The sequence below is a fragment of the Mytilus californianus genome, unplaced genomic scaffold (genome assembly GCF_021869535.1).
Source record: "Mytilus californianus isolate M0D057914Y unplaced genomic scaffold, xbMytCali1.0.p SCAF_4, whole genome shotgun sequence".
NCBI lineage: Eukaryota > Metazoa > Mollusca > Bivalvia > Mytilida > Mytilidae > Mytilus > Mytilus californianus.
In genome coordinates, this window is record NW_026262690.1 from 14,089,284 (window position 1) to 14,107,409 (window position 18,126).

The window sequence follows — 18,126 nt, forward strand, 5'->3', positions numbered from 1 at the left end:
TATGTTCATTCATTAGAGCTAATTCCTTAATGCTTGTAGATTAAGACTTTGGTTTGTTTGCTTGTTTTGTTTGTATAAACTTTTGCTCAAGCATTGTAATTATAATTGCCATCTGCAAACAATATAAATAGGCGCATTTAAACCTGTATACATTACACTTAAATTTGATTGGATGTTATCCCGGAGGTTAGGAACACCCGATTGCACATTTAAACATTACAAGACAAATTTCACAGAGTTCTGCACATACTCCCTGTCATTTTCTAGCTGGAGTTTTAACAATATCTTAAATCGTCTTTGATGCTTCTGTTTGTAGATTTTCGAATAAGTTGGTTCCTGCTAATGATGTAATACACTGGATTCTCTGTAACCAAACTAGCTGAATGCGATGTGTCATACTTACCTGACCGCATCCAAGCTGTTTGTCTTCTTTCTCTGGTAGACAGTCTAATAGTCGGAGAAGATGACGACGAACTGTCTTCAGGTGGATTCTCCTGCTGTTCTATGTCACTCCAACCATCGGAAGCGCTTGTCTGTTATTCTTCTGAATCTGTCTCATCAACGGTTGCAACTGAATCACCCTGAAAAATGGCGTCCCCATCAGGTTCCGAAGCTTCTGTCTCTAGTACCTCAGTCTACTCTCCTTGCTGTGATGTTGAATCTGTAACGGATGAGTCACTGTTATCATCAGCATTCGGATGTATAATAACCAGTTCCCCTGAATCCTCATCAGAAGATTCTTGAATTGATACTGGTCTATCAGGTATCGTTTCAGATGGTACTGTTGTTGGCTTTCTTTTTCTTGGTTTTTGGTACTGGTTTGTTCTCTTCAGGTGTTTCTGTGACGAATCCAACAGGTAGTAGATGGTTTCTGTGCAAATTTCCCTTCTTTCCACTACCATGTTTTTTTTGCACTGTATACACTGGAGTGTCTTTATTCGGTTGATCAAGAACACGGCAAGAATCCTTTTCACAGTTATCGGAGAGCTTATGTAGTCAATCAAATGAATTGATTCGTACCAGTTCTCTGTCTCCCTTCTGTATGGTTGCACCACGAACCTTAGTATCATAACCTCCTTTCTGTTTCAACTGGGATTTCTTAGACATCTCTTCTGCAGCCTTGTGTGATTACTCCAGTCTATCTTTAAGGTTGTTGATATAGTCTTGATTCTTTGCTTTTTTCCTTAAAACAAATGTAATATCCACAGGTAATCTTGGAATTCTCCCAAACATCAAGAAGTATGGTGAATAGCCTGTTGAATCGTGTCTGGTATTGTTTTAACAATATACCAATGGTCCAACATAAGCCTTCAAGTTTCTCTTCTTTTCAACCTCTAGGGTTCCCAGCTTACTCATTAATGTCCGGTTAAACCTCTCGCATTATCCATTCCCTTGTGGGTGGTAACTGGTGGTGTGGGATTTTACCACCACTGTTAAGGTACAGAGCTCCTTAATAAGCTTGGACTCAAACTGTGCTCCTTTGTCTGAGTGGAGTCTTTCAGGAAGTCCATAGTGAACGATGTAAAATTCACAATTATTTTCACAATACTAGTCCAAATAATTATCCTGATTATAAAGTGATAGCTGGCTAAGTCTGCTAACCAACGGTGACCTGTATCATCCAGTTTTGCTGTTATCAGAACATATGTGAGTGGGTTGTTACCTGTCCATACTGTAAACTGCTGTCCAAACAGGTATTCTTTAAACTTATCTGTAATGGCCCACTTCAATGCCAAAAACTCCAGTTTATGGGGCGGGTAATTCTTCTCTGCTTTCGTCAGACCTCTGCTTTTCATCCTGCTAAGTCTGTGTTGAAAATTCTATGTAAAAATCACCATTATAACACAAACTAGGACTGCTAATCCTATTCCCGAAGTATCTTTGCGCAACTCAAATGGTAGGGTTGAATCGGCATATCCTGATATAGGTGCTGATGTGAGAAGTCGCTTCAAGGTGACACATGCTGTCTCTTGGTCTTGTCCCCAGTTCCACTCTATCTATTTCTTGGTCTTACCTTTGCTTCATTTCTTGCCTGTTGATGATAGCATTAAATCAGTGATGGTCTACTAATGCGGCTGAAGTTCTTGATAAATCTTCTGTAGTAGCCTACAAACCCAAGAAAGCGTCTGACATCCTCTGGCGATGTTGGTTTCGGCCAAGTAGTAACTTTGTCTGTCTACTCTTGGTCAATCTCCATTCCTGCTTCTGACACTATATGGCCCACAAACTTCACACGTCTCTTAAAGAAGGAACACTTCTTTGGCGCTAGCTTCAAGTTGACTTGTCTAATCCCCTCTATCACTAGCTTGAGATTCTTCAGATGTTCTTCATACGTCTTCCGATTAATAATAACATCATCTATAAAGACACAGCTTATCCGCAGATTGCAGTCGGCTAGACAGTCCTTCATCATTCTCTGGTAAGTGGCTGGGCTGTTGGTTAGACCAAACGGTATCCTGTTGTACTCAAAGAAACACAATGGACCGACTATAAAGGCTGTTCGTTCTTTGTGTAGTTCATAGACCTCGATCTAATGATATCCTGACTTTATGTCCACAACGGTGTAATAGGTCGATCCTGAAAAACAATCCAACAGTTCCTTTATTCTGGGTAGAGCATAGCTATTTTTTCTCATGGCCTGATTAAGTTTCCTATAATCCACACATAGGCGTAGGCTTGAGTCCTTCTTCTTTATTAGTATCACATTGGAGGCAAAAGGACTATGTGACGGTCAGATAATTCCAAAATCAAATAGCTGTCTCAAAATGTGACCTGACTTCATCATATGAGTCAATATCCTTAATGCGCCTCAAATTGAGGAACACAAAAGTTGAGCGTAAACAAAAATTCTCTGTGTAGTGATATTGGACATGTTTCTATTTTTATCAAGTGACTGAGCTTAACCATTTGTGTTGATTTGGAAAGTAAAGGACAATAGAATAGATGTGTAAAAACTATGGAGTTATTAAATGTATACAAAATATTACATTTTCAAAGAACTTATTGTGTGAAAAAAGGGATTTTGTACCACAAGGAGCCGCATCACGACAGGATTTTCGGGGTGTGCTAAATTTCGGAAAAATGAATCACACTTCGTACCCCGAAAATTTAACCACATATGTGAAAATGTATCAGCTTTGAAACGAATCATCATACATATCCAAGTTTACGATAAACTCATCACATACCAGGATTGAAAAATTTTGTATTTGCGCAAGACGCGTGTTTCGTCTACAAAAGACTCATCAGGGACGCTCGAATAAAAAAAGTCAAAAAGGCCAAATAAAGTACGAAGTTGAAGAGCATTGAGGACCAACAATTCCTAAAAGTTTTGCCAAATACAGTTAAGTTAATCTATTCCTGAGGTAGAAAATATATGGACTGAGCTACAGAAGAAAATGTTACCATTACCGCCTACGGGAAATCAATTACGTATACTGACCCATATGCTGTTGGTAGTATGTGGCGGTATCTCTCCTTGAATGGTTTGTCTTCCAGAAGGTCTATCCTGTACTGTACTGTGTCAGTGTGACCTACATCATCACCCACCCCTCTTAAAAAAAGATGTCAATGTAAGAACGGATAAGTGCACGTCCTTCATCAAACTGCTCATTGGTAAGATCATTCTGAGTGATTTCCATCTTTTCCATAATAACTTGTGTTTCATCATCTGATGTTGTTGCCTGTGGTGCTTCGATGGTTACTGGTTGGATTTCACAAACTATAGCTCTGGTTGTTATGTTGGAAATTCTTACTTTCACTGGTCCATTCTTTCTGTGTTGGTAGCTGATAAGTGTTGGTTAAATGTCAAAATCGTTGTAATTCTTGGCAAGTAGTGATGACTGTAATATAGCTGGTGAATCATGGTACGGTATTTCTTTGTCCAGGTAACCGGTTACTGTGATATATGAATTTGGTGGTACTGTTATGGACTTGATCTGTCCAATTCTGATAACTCCAAGACGGTTGCTGTTCTTCGTCAGTTGTTTCTCTCTGAGTATAATACATCTAAGTGCTAGGTACCATGGTGTAGTCAAGCTGATTTCCTGTAAAAATCTATCTCTTATACTTACCTTTAGTGTATCTATGATGGTAGAAAGTGTGTTTGTTCCTAATAACAGCGATACCTGTTTGTTGTATCTACTGTCTGGTATCACTAGAAGTACACATGGGTAATCTTGATATTGACCTGGTATCTGTATGTAAGTGTCCGTGTACCCAATGTATGGTAATTGCTGCCCATCTGCACACTCTATATTAAGCAAGGTTTCAATCTTCATTAAAGGTGTCTGTATGTGTTGTTCAAAGATAGACTGACTGACGGTTGAAACTATTGAGCCGGTATCTAATAATGCTTATGTTTCTATTCCATTTATATGTATCTTCACTTCTGTTGGCTTGCCAAAGAGTCCTGGTAGTGTCTTTACCTGACTGACTATGGGAACATTGCTGCTTTGTAAATCTATGGATGTTCCTCCTGGAATTTAAATGTGTCGACTATGGCCCATCCTTACCTTGCATCCTATCTTCAGATGTCCTGTCTGTCCACATCTCTAGCATTGGTATTCTTTTTCTGGGTTATCTCTGCCTCTATAGTTTTTCTGTCCTCTACCTCTATTTCCTCTTCTACCTCTATAGTTGTTCTGTCCTCTACCTCTATTTCCTCTTCTACCTCTATATTGTTGTTGCTGTTTTTTGAACTGTGGTTGTTGTTGCCATGGTGATGACTGATTGGGCATCTGCCATGGTGCTGACTGACTCGGTGGTTGCCATGGTGATGGTTATGTAGGTTGTTGCTGATGGTTCCATGGTGCTTGCTCCCATCTTTTGTCGTTCGAATCCAGTCTGGTGTGGATTTGATTAATCAAACCTTTGATTTCTTGTAGACCTTCATCCTCAGGTTGGGTTTTTATAGCCTTGAAAATCTGTGTCTTGGTATCTGTTAGCAGTGTTTTACTTCTGTTGTAATGGTCATTCTCTATCTGCCTTAAAGCTACCCGTAGTCCATCAAAATCTCCAATTGTATCATACATGTCCTGATATATCCTTCAGATGTGGTTTCAATCCTGTCCAAATCATTGCATGAAGCATACTATCCACATCTTGTCGGCGTACAAGTCCTCTGTCTACTGCTTTTCCAATAAATCCTTCAAATCTACAACTCCATGCTGTTACACTTTCAGTTGGTCGTTGTCTTGAACCACAAAACTCAGCTAAAAAACTCTTCTTTCTTGTCGACGCTTCCATACATGCTGTCTTATTTCTGGATTATTTCCTTAACAGATGCGTTGAGTTCCAACCTAATGGCAACATTTCCTGCTTCCCCTCTTGATGATCTTCTTACCGCATTCAGTAAAGAATCTTGTTCATAATTCTGCTTCAATCAGTAAAACCTAAACTTCATGTCTCCATAATTCATAAGTTGTATCACTTGCCTTCGTTTTTGTTCCTGAGAACCAGGCTATCTTTGGTGGGTCATTCATCATCATCTTGGTCATATTAGTTGGTTGAGGTGGTGCTATAAGTTGTGGTTGTGGATTTGTAGTAGGTTCAGGTTTCTGTTCCTTGAATGCTCTTTGTGAAATCAGATATTCCATCATCCAATTCTTTAAGTCCTTTGGGGTATCAGCTTTCGGTTTAGCTCCCATCTTTTCAATCATTACGAAAGTCTTCATCATCTCAGCTGTAGGTGTTGTTGGAGTTGGCTGTTGAGTAACAATTTCGTCTTCCTTTTACTTAGAAGCCATGTTGAGTAGAAACTCCAGTGTGATAATCCGGGACAAAATCAAAATCTATCATGCAATACTGAAAACTGTAAATATGCGAGTACAAAATATCCGAGTATAGCTATACCGGTCAAACAATCAACGTATAAGGCGAATCGAAAGGTACGACAACTACGGATAATATATATCTATATCTAATATACTACTATAACTCACTGTATAAACTAGAATATACTATTCTATACTCCAAGCTCACATGTATATCACCTAAATATGATGATACTGGATTACAGTCCAAGTCTTATCTGTCCACTAAATACCAATGATTAGTCTAGGATAGAATTACTTTAAGTACAGAATTATCAAAGAGCAGGTAGTAGTAAAATAAACTCTAGTATACTAGCACTAACTTAGACAAACTGTATAGCTGCCAGAAACAGTCTCAAAGATGGTAACTAATAGTACAGACAACTGACTAAAATAAGTCTCACTCAAGTGTAAGTGTACACGTGTTAGTAGGTATGTGTGCAGAGATATAGATGGGTTCACATGCAAAGGAATAAGGGGTGGTATCACCTATATAACATGCGCTACAACTCTATCATATACCAAGATTCACACTAAGTTTATCAAACGCAATCTTATTTATCACCTATAGTCAGTAAATAAAAAAAAATAAATATAATAATAATAATAAATTTCTAAATCTGTGCAGAAAATTCTATGTTAAAATCACCATTATAACACAAACTAGACTACTAAGTCAATATACATACTAATAAAAATGTCTAATAATTTTTATGTACATGTAACTAACATCACACCCCAACAGCATATCCAATTAACTGTTGCGCAAAGTTGCAACATATGTGTTATGGTATATAAAAAAAACCTAATCACACAAATGTAATGCCTGTATGTTATATGCATGTGTAAATGTGTACATAAAGTCCCTACTTGGGCGCCAAAATGTAGTCGCACTATCTAGGGTGTAATAAATAGTTGACCATTTAGGGTTCTGGATAATTTTATTATGAAGCATCAAAACGAAACCCTCGTATGAGGTGCAAAGGTTATGCCTCAACGTATAACTACGTCATATGCAGAACTCTGTCATAATACCAGAAACAATCGTGGAATTCCTCCAATATAAATAATACGAAATATGAAACAGCAAAATTAATAAAGACTAAAGAAAATATATGAAAAGTGTGTTCGGTTTGAACATCAATCCACAATTAACTATAGACTTCAATAGAAATAAACCGCCAAAATTTATATGACCAATGCAATAGTTGAAAGTGTGTGGTCAAATCAAGCGTAAAAACAATGACCATCATAATAGATGAAGTGACGAAACTAGTCAATCGTCAAAGTCTGTGAATATAAAATACAAATGGTACAACTCATAATTAATTAGAATCCGTAATTAATCTATTTATCAACGAAAACACAAATATGAATTAGTAATAAAATCATCTTAATTTTAATGTAAATTCAAATAAGAAATCAAATACTAATTACAAAATTATACCAAAATTTATTCAATTATGAATAAATACACGCTAGCACACATATATTACTCAATCTTTTATGAATTACATTTAAAGTTCTATCACAACAGCTTAAAAAGGAGGGTGGGTGCATAAAATTAATTGTTTGCATTTTCGATTGGATAAATATACATGTACTTTGACCCAAATTGGCATCATTGGCATTCATACCACATCTTCTTTTTTATATATATACTAGTATATAGGACTCGGAGGTGCGAAAGGGACGCTGAAGTGCGATGGTCAACCAAGAAGTCTGGAAGTTCTATCGCTTATCTGCGATGGTCTTTATAACGCGTGATAGCTAGTTTAAAATCCACAGATGTACAATTATTATGAGAAGTAGCTTTTTTTATTAACTATTATATACATTTGCATTCATTATTGCCCATAATACATTTATTGCATTTCGGTATCGATAATATGAATTTGTATAGCTGAACAAAGAGAATCATCAAAAGAATAAGCATCCTGCACCATACAACTTAGGCTTATGTAATAATCTCATACCGGAATTTGAATATCAGACATCCATCAATCTATTGATCTTTTTGTTTCTCAAAGAAAAGATTTGTGTTTTCGATGTAGTTTTATCTTTTGAAAATGACGTTGTGTTTGAGATGGTGATCATCCGTGATGGAACCATTAAAGGACAGATTTCGTGTACCTACCAAACATTCCATATATACTTCAGTTGCATTGAAAAACCATCTACTCTCATTCACAGCAGCCGAACAGATTTTTTGTTTATTTTATTTCGTTCTGACTAATAAGTAGATTTGCATTTCAAACAACTTCCAAGATTTTCAGTCATTGAAATTAGTACTGTTATTAATGGAAAATTAGCCATGCATGTAGCGTCTATAGTAGTCAATTTTTTGAACGATTGTAGTAGCGTTGACTTCCTATTGTATTTAAAAAGTAAACTACAATGTTACAGTTAGGAATGAAAAGGCATTTATTATCATCTCGAATGAAAGCAATTGATTGTTTAAAGATATTTCATCAAAATGCCGGTGCCAATTTTACATGACGACTACTATATGTAGTCTTTCTTAATGTGTCACTCAATAGCTCTTATTTCTATGAAATCTTACACCTCATATATCCCAGTGGACTAGTTAAGGATACTACCTAAAGCTTAAGGTCTGCTACATACCTTGATCTTTTTCTCGATATTGACACAGGCGAACGACTTTCAACAAGAATCTATGACTAACGTGATGATTTCAACTTTCCAATTGTCAACTTCCCATTTCTCAGCAGTAACATACCCCATGCTCCATCGTATGTATTTACATATCTCAGTTATTACATTACGCTCGTGTATGTTAAAACTATACGTACTTCATTAACAGGGATGTGCTACTTACACAAAAACTGCTCTAATAGAGTTATGAGGAAGAACGACATAAATCGACTCTACATAATTTTTATGGTCACCATCACGAATTGGTTGACCGATACGATGTGTCGGTGTCTAAATTCATTAGCGATATGTTTTCGCGGTCTTACAAAATAGATCTTTAGATACCAGTATAGTCGTCTGATCTGTAATTTTATCGAATGTGACATTTATACTGAGTGTAAATTCGCATGGCGGGTGACGCATGCATAGAAGAAGGCGCTTACCCTGTCGACTGGACCGATCTAGTTCCTTCTGGAGTTCATACGATTCCATCAGTTTCTGTTTGTTACCCTGTTTTGTCTCTTTCTATTTGATTTCAGTCGCCTTAACTAATCACAAGATAATTTTGTATTTTCCCCTTTTCCATCCTTTTAAATCTGGATCATATTTGTGCCTCCTTTCTTAATGCATTATTTATTCAGTTTACTTTTTAAAAATATTGATTTTATTCTTGGAAAAGAAATAACAGCTACCCTACATTTCTTTCTCTTTTAATTTGTTTTAAAAAAATAAATATCGCTTTTAATATTGTGTGTATTTCTTTTACAGAATGCTATAACGTAATCTCGTATTTAAGATTTGAAGAAATCACATTACCCATTACCTTAGGAATTATTTACATGATTGAAAAAAATACTAATCTGATTACCTTAAAGGTAAATTTGTATTTAGATGATTAATATTTATTTATGAGGTAAATTATGATAGCATGGACCCATTACTGTTTCTGATTGATTTATAAATTAGGATTTTAATTGACCTGAATCATGACACTGACAACTATGATGTATACATTTAATGTTTGTGTGCATGCCCGAAAAGGGGATTCCCGTCAGTAGTTGTTCTATGTCGTATCTTAATATTTTCCTTATTTGGAGAACTAGATGCAAATGGAAGATCTTTGAATATTTTAGATAATTTATTCATAACTTTTATTGTCTGCCAACACTTCGTCACAAGATAAATATCGTCTTCTTTGATGAATAATAATAAACACTGTATATAGGAATAGAAATTGTGTATGCACCTAGTTTTTTGTAAAACTGAACGGAAGTAGAATTATATTCAGAACGTCGGGTAAACATAGCGACAGATAAGTAATACTTTAACCAGAAAAACGGGATAAACACTATGTTTTCTCTATGAGAACAGAATGATGAACATTTCCTTGATATATCGGTTTTGCTCTTTGTTACTTTAAATCTACACGTCTATTTGCAGAAATCAGATTATCAATCTATATGTTAGCAAGTTCACGGTATGGAAACATTACAGAAAATCCTATTTAGCACAGAACACCTATTAATAAATTCGAAACATTTTTAAGGTCGTTTCAATAAGGATCAACTTACTTTTCACGAATTTGGACTTTTATTGGCACTTCACGAACTAATAAATGTTAACCAAATTCGTAAGTCATGTTATCATCACATGGATTTATATTGAACAGATATATCATGTTATGGAGGGGTATTTGCGAAAAATACCAGTCAAGGGACTGTAAAATTTCCCGAGCCGCTAGGCGAGGGAAATTCGGTCCCAAGACTGGTATTTTTCGCAAATACCCCTCCATAACATGATATATCTGTTTAATTACACCGAATAGATTTGGATTTAAACTAATTCATTAACATGTTTATGCATAATTTTGAGGATATTATCATAGAACCGCGGGAATTATACATGTACTAATACGCGTTAGCTCGCATTTTCATCTAACGTCATATCCGAAAATTTTGGCGGGAAAATGCTCGAGAGGGTAAAAAAGGAATATCCAAAATGGCAAATACCATGGTATTTGAGGCAAATTCGTTTGAAATGAGGAAAAAATATTAGAATATGCGAAAAATACACTGGCTATCAACCAATCAAAATCTGGCTTTCTTATATAAGTTGTAATTATGAACAGATATATCATGTTAAGGAGGTGTATTTGCGAAAAATACCAGTCGAGAGAATGTTAAATTTCGCGAGCCGTAAGGCGAGGGAAATTCATTCTCAAGACTGGTATTTTTCGCAAATACCCCTCAAGAACATGCTATATCTGTTTAATTACACCGAATGTTAACGTTCAAAAACGCAATGATGATCGTGACATTACAAGCGTCCAGTCGGATAGAGTATTTTTTGGCAAATACCACGGCAGAGAGGGTAAAAAAGGCATATCCTTTTTGCATATACCCCGGCGGCGTTAAAAAATGAACGATATTCATTTGATAGCAGTAAATTGGTGAAAAATACACTGGCTATCAACCAATCAAAACCCAGGATTCTTACATAAGGTGTAATTAGTAAAGAAATGTAATGATAGCGATTTATACAGTAATAAGCAACGTCGGGCACCGACTAAGAGACGTGTTGTTGAACTAAGGAACTTAAGGAAATGCAAACAGTTATCGGACAATAAATGTTTCTACAAATTGCACCAGCGTGATTTTTTAAAAACAGTTTATATTTTTTATTTGAATTGTGTGCTTTACTGGCTAACGCAAGGATTGGTATCTGGCTGCTTCCAATAAGATAGCCATTGTTCATACGAAAACAAACTTTGTAAAATCAGAAACAAAACAACGAAAAAAATTTACACTTCCATTACTAGAAATACAGTGACTACTATTCTTTGCCTAGACATTAATTTACAATTGAGCATCAAATATTTCAAAATCTAAACATATAATGCAACAACATTAAAATATCTCACGTAGAATCAAAATATAACTCAAGAATGTAATTTTTGCTAAACAATACTATCTTTGTGAGATCCCCATACGACGGAAATCTCTTCGTTTAACAACATGTGCATTACAGTCGCAAAATTGTCCTCAAGAATCAACTTAAAACGCTCACAATGGGACAAACTCTCATTTCAAAATCACTCAAGTCCCTTTAACTCTATCAAACAACATGTGTTCTTAGACAAGAGGAACTACAGAAATGGTAGACTACCAAGTTATTTTCGGTTGACAAATTATAGGCTTAAGTGTCCACTCTTAATGTGTTTTGAATCCAAACTGTGAATTGGAATTGTTTAACCTACTTTTTTTAATTTGTAGCAAATCAGTCAAACATGTCCGGTCCAATAATCTATAAAAATAGTGAAATAGGTTCTTGTTGACTGATTTTTCATCGTCATCGAATGTTTTACTATATTGATCTCCTGTAAGATTTAACGTCATTCTGATTATCTGTATAAAACTTAACCGATTTGCCAGAAGGTATTTTCGAAGAACTCGCCAAGAAAAATTCTACAGATCGTTGTTCTCTAAAAGCAGGACTTTTTCCGATTTCCGATTCATTAAACATTTAATGAGAAGTTTATTCTATGCTTCGTATAACAAAATTGCCAGCAAAAGCACTAGCGTTAGTAAAAAAATTCTTTCAGGCTCCCTATAGAGTAGTTAATATCTCACAAACGCAAGAGCGGAAGAGATAAAGATTATGCAACATGTAGAGCGAGTCATTTTTTTTTGTAGCAAAAACTTATTATTTTCCATGAAAAAAGTAAAATAACAAAAATACCGAACTCCAATGAAAATTCAAATCGGAACGTCCCTTATCAAATGGCAAAATCAAAAGCTCAAACACATCAAACGAATATCATATTCCTGACTGGCACTTCAACAATACCTTTGTTCAAATGAATTCCCCCCCCCCCCCCCCCCCAAGGATGCTTATTCTTTTGATGAAAGAGAATCATCAAAAGAATAAGCATCCTGCACCATACAACTTAGGCTTATGTAATAATCTCATACCGGAATTTGAATATCAGACATCCATCAATCTATTGATCTTTTTGTTTCTCAAAGAAAAGATTTGTGTTTTCGATGTAGTTTTATCTTTTGAAAATGACGTTGTGTTTGAGATGGTGATCATCCGTGATGGAACCATTAAAGGACAGATTTCGTGTACCTACCAAACATTCCATATATACTTCAGTTGCATTGAAAAACCATCTACTCTCATTCACAGCAGCCGAACAGATTTTTTGTTTATTTTATTTCGTTCTGACTAATAAGTAGATTTGCATTTCAAACAACTTCCAAGATTTTCAGTCATTGAAATTAGTACTGTTATTAATGGAAAATTAGCCATGCATGTAGCGTCTATAGTAGTCAATTTTTTGAACGATTGTAGTAGCGTTGACTTCCTATTGTATTTAAAAAGTAAACTACAATGTTACAGTTAGGAATGAAAAGGCATTTATTATCATCTCGAATGAAAGCAATTGATTGTTTAAAGATATTTCATCAAAATGCCGGTGCCAATTTTACATGACGACTACTATATGTAGTCTTTCTTAATGTGTCACTCAATAGCTCTTATTTCTATGAAATCTTACACCTCATATATCCCAGTGGACTAGTTAAGGATACTACCTAAAGCTTAAGGTCTGCTACATACCTTGATCTTTTTCTCGATATTGACACAGGCGAACGACTTTCAACAAGAATCTATGACTAACGTGATGATTTCAACTTTCCAATTGTCAACTTCCCATTTCTCAGCAGTAACATACCCCATGCTCCATCGTATGTATTTACATATCTCAGTTATTACATTACGCTCGTGTATGTTAAAACTATACGTACTTCATTAACAGGGATGTGCTACTTACACAAAAACTGCTCTAATAGAGTTATGAGGAAGAACGACATAAATCGACTCTACATAATTTTTATGGTCACCATCACGAATTGGTTGACCGATACGATGTGTCGGTGTCTAAATTCATTAGCGATATGTTTTCGCGGTCTTACAAAATAGATCTTTAGATACCAGTATAGTCGTCTGATCTGTAATTTTATCGAATGTGACATTTATACTGAGTGTAAATTCGCATGGCGGGTGACGCATGCATAGAAGAAGGCGCTTACCCTGTCGACTGGACCGATCTAGTTCCTTCTGGAGTTCATACGATTCCATCAGTTTCTGTTTGTTACCCTGTTTTGTCTCTTTCTATTTGATTTCAGTCGCCTTAACTAATCACAAGATAATTTTGTATTTTCCCCTTTTCCATCCTTTTAAATCTGGATCATATTTGTGCCTCCTTTCTTAATGCATTATTTATTCAGTTTACTTTTTAAAAATATTGATTTTATTCTTGGAAAAGAAATAACAGCTACCCTACATTTCTTTCTCTTTTAATTTGTTTTAAAAAAATAAATATCGCTTTTAATATTGTGTGTATTTCTTTTACAGAATGCTATAACGTAATCTCGTATTTAAGATTTGAAGAAATCACATTACCCATTACCTTAGGAATTATTTACATGATTGAAAAAAATACTAATCTGATTACCTTAAAGGTAAATTTGTATTTAGATGATTAATATTTATTTATGAGGTAAATTATGATAGCATGGACCCATTACTGTTTCTGATTGATTTATAAATTAGGATTTTAATTGACCTGAATCATGACACTGACAACTATGATGTATACATTTAATGTTTGTGTGCATGCCCGAAAAGGGGATTCCCGTCAGTAGTTGTTCTATGTCGTATCTTAATATTTTCCTTATTTGGAGAACTAGATGCAAATGGAAGATCTTTGAATATTTTAGATAATTTATTCATAACTTTTATTGTCTGCCAACACTTCGTCACAAGATAAATATCGTCTTCTTTGATGAATAATAATAAACACTGTATATAGGAATAGAAATTGTGTATGCACCTAGTTTTTTGTAAAACTGAACGGAAGTAGAATTATATTCAGAACGTCGGGTAAACATAGCGACAGATAAGTAATACTTTAACCAGAAAAACGGGATAAACACTATGTTTTCTCTATGAGAACAGAATGATGAACATTTCCTTGATATATCGGTTTTGCTCTTTGTTACTTTAAATCTACACGTCTATTTGCAGAAATCAGATTATCAATCTATATGTAAGCAAGTTCACGGTATGGAAACATTACAGAAAATCCTATTTAGCACAGAACACCTATTAATAAATTCGAAACATTTTTAAGGTCGTTTCAATAAGGATCAACTTACTTTTCACGAATTTGGACTTTTATTGGCACTTCACGAACTAATAAATGTTAACCAAATTCGTAAGTCATGTTATCATCACATGGAATTATATTGAACAGATATATCATGTTATAGAGGGGTATTTGCGAAAAATACCAGTCAAGGGACTGTAAAATTTCCCGAGCCGCTAGGCGAGGGAAATTCGGTCCCAAGACTGGTATTTTTCGCAAATACCCCTCCATAACATGATATATCTGTTTAATTACACCGAATAGATTTGGATTTAAACTAATTCATTAACATGTTTATGCATAATTTTGAGGATATTATCATAGAACCGCGGGAATTATACATGTACTAATACGCGTTAGCTCGCATTTTCATCTAACGTCATATCCGAAAATTTTGGCGGGAAAATGCTCGAGAGGGTAAAAAAGGAATATCCAAAATGGCAAATACCATGGTATTTGAGGCAAATTCGTTTGAAATGAGGAAAAAATATTAGAATATGCGAAAAATACACTGGCTATCAACCAATCAAAATCTGGCTTTCTTATATAAGTTGTAATTATGAACAGATATATCATGTTAAGGAGGTGTATTTGCGAAAAATACCAGTCGAGAGAATGTTAAATTTCGCGAGCCGTAAGGCGAGGGAAATTCATTCTCAAGACTGGTATTTTTCGCAAATACCCCTCAAGAACATGCTATATCTGTTTAATTACACCGAATGTTAACGTTCAAAAACGCAATGATGATCGTGACATTACAAGCGTCCAGTCGGATAGAGTATTTTTTGGCAAATACCACGGCAGAGAGGGTAAAAAAGGCATATCCTTTTTGCATATACCCCGGCGGCGTTAAAAAATGAACGATATTCATTTGATAGCAGTAAATTGGTGAAAAATACACTGGCTATCAACCAATCAAAACCCAGGATTCTTACATAAGGTGTAATTAGTAAAGAAATGTAATGATAGCGATTTATACAGTAATAAGCAACGTCGGGCACCGACTAAGAGACGTGTTGTTGAACTAAGGAACTTAAGGAAATGCAAACAGTTATCGGACAATAAATGTTTCTACAAATTGCACCAGCGTGATTTTTTAAAAACAGTTTATATTTTTTATTTGAATTGTGTGCTTTACTGGCTAACGCAAGGATTGGTATCTGGCTGCTTCCAATAAGATAGCCATTGTTCATACGAAAACAAACTTTGTAAAATCAGAAACAAAACAACGAAAAAAATTTACACTTCCATTACTAGAAATACAGTGACTACTATTCTTTGCCTAGACATTAATTTACAATTGAGCATCAAATATTTCAAAATCTAAACACATAATGCAACAACATTAAAATATCTCACGTAGAATCAAAATATAACTCAAGAATGTAATTTTTGCTAAACAATACTATCTTTGTGAGATCCCCATACGACGGAAATCTCTTCGTTTAACAACATGTGCATTACAGTCGCAAAATTGTCCTCAAGAATCAACTTAAAACGCTCACAATGGGACAAACTCTCATTTCAAAATCACTCAAGTCCCTTTAACTCTATCAAACAACATGTGTTCTTAGACAAGAGGAACTACAGAAATGGTAGACTACCAAGTTATTTTCGGTTGACAAATTATAGGCTTAAGTGTCCACTCTTAATGTGTTTTGAATCCAAACTGTGAATTGGAATTGTTTAACCTACTTTTTTTAATTTGTAGCAAATCAGTCAAACATGTCCGGTCCAATAATCTATAAAAATAGTGAAATAGGTTCTTGTTGACTGATTTTTCATCGTCATCGAATGTTTTACTATATTGATCTCCTGTAAGATTTAACGTCATTCTGATTATCTGTATAAAACTTAACCGATTTGCCAGAAGGTATTTTCGAAGAACTCGCCAAGAAAAATTCTACAGATCGTTGTTCTCTAAAAGCAGGACTTTTTCCGATTTCCGATTCATTAAACATTTAATGAGAAGTTTATTCTATGCTTCGTATAACAAAATTGCCAGCAAAAGCACTAGCGTTAGTAAAAAAATTCTTTCAGGCTCCCTATAGAGTAGTTAATATCTCACAAACGCAAGAGCGGAAGAGATAAAGATTATGCAACATGTAGAGCGAGTCATTTTTTTTTGTAGCAAAAACTTATTATTTTCCATGAAAAAAGTAAAATAACAAAAATACCGAACTCCAATGAAAATTCAAATCGGAACGTCCCTTATCAAATGGCAAAATCAAAAGCTCAAACACATCAAACGAATGTCATATTCCTGACTGGCACTTCAACAATACCTTTGTTCAAATGCATTCCCCCCCCCAAAAAAAAAAATATTGTTACCTTCCAGTAAGTTCCCCAAAACCCTTTCCTTGTTAACAACAAAACCTGCGTTTTTTTTTTTTAAATCTTGCTGAACGGTTCTATTTACGATGCGATAGCTTCATCATGATTGTGAAACCCATCTGCCGTCTAAAAAAAATTATCTGGTGACCAAACGAACACAAACGATAAGGAACATCACATACTACACCCAGCCTTAACGACAAAACCGTGAAGACATACTTTTTTCTCGTTTTAAAAATTCAAGGAAAAAATTTGTTTTTGTCTATGCGTATTTCAAGATGAAAATAACCCGCTATAAAATCGTATTTTTTTCATTTTATGATCTTTACGCGTAAAGTTCAGTGCTTGCTAACCACCTTTAAATGATATCTTCTGTTTTTTCGACTAATTCATTAAAATGTATTTAATCCTAAAATTAATCTCCCTTTATCGGAACTGTTTACTGAAGCCGCTAAAGAATTTACACGAAATTGCCCTATAAAAGATTAATTAATTAATTCTGCTTCAAATACCCAGTTATTGTTTTTTTAGACATAATCAGAAAGTTTTCTAGCATGAAACTGTTACTACAAAATACTGTACAATGTGTTTGCATTAGGGGAATTTTTAAAACTTATTATATTATGTCAGATATATAAGAATTAACATGTAATTCGCTTATCCAAAATTTTAAATACTTTCTCACATTTCTTTTTAATACATAATGGCCATAGTTTTTATATGACCCAACTATGATAAATACCGAAATTTCATTTATTAACGAACTAAGCTGAGGAAGACTGAGGTTAATAAGGTTTGGTGAAGGTCGCTGAATGTTGGACCTTAGGGATGAACTGTCAATTTGCGTACGGGCAGTGTATTGCGAAATGCCACGGCAGTTAATACTTGAAACAGAAACTTGGTGCTTATCTGCCGGGTGATTAAACGACAGGGTGTAATCCCTGATTTGATGTCAAGGGTTTTCTACTTTATGGCTTTATAGCACTTTTGTTACGTAACTCTTGCAATAGCGGTACGTAACTTGTTGGCATCCTCAGTGTTGTCAGCCAAAAAAGATGAATAGCAAAGAAACCTACCTGTGACGGTTAGCACTGCGCTGACATCTTCTTCAAG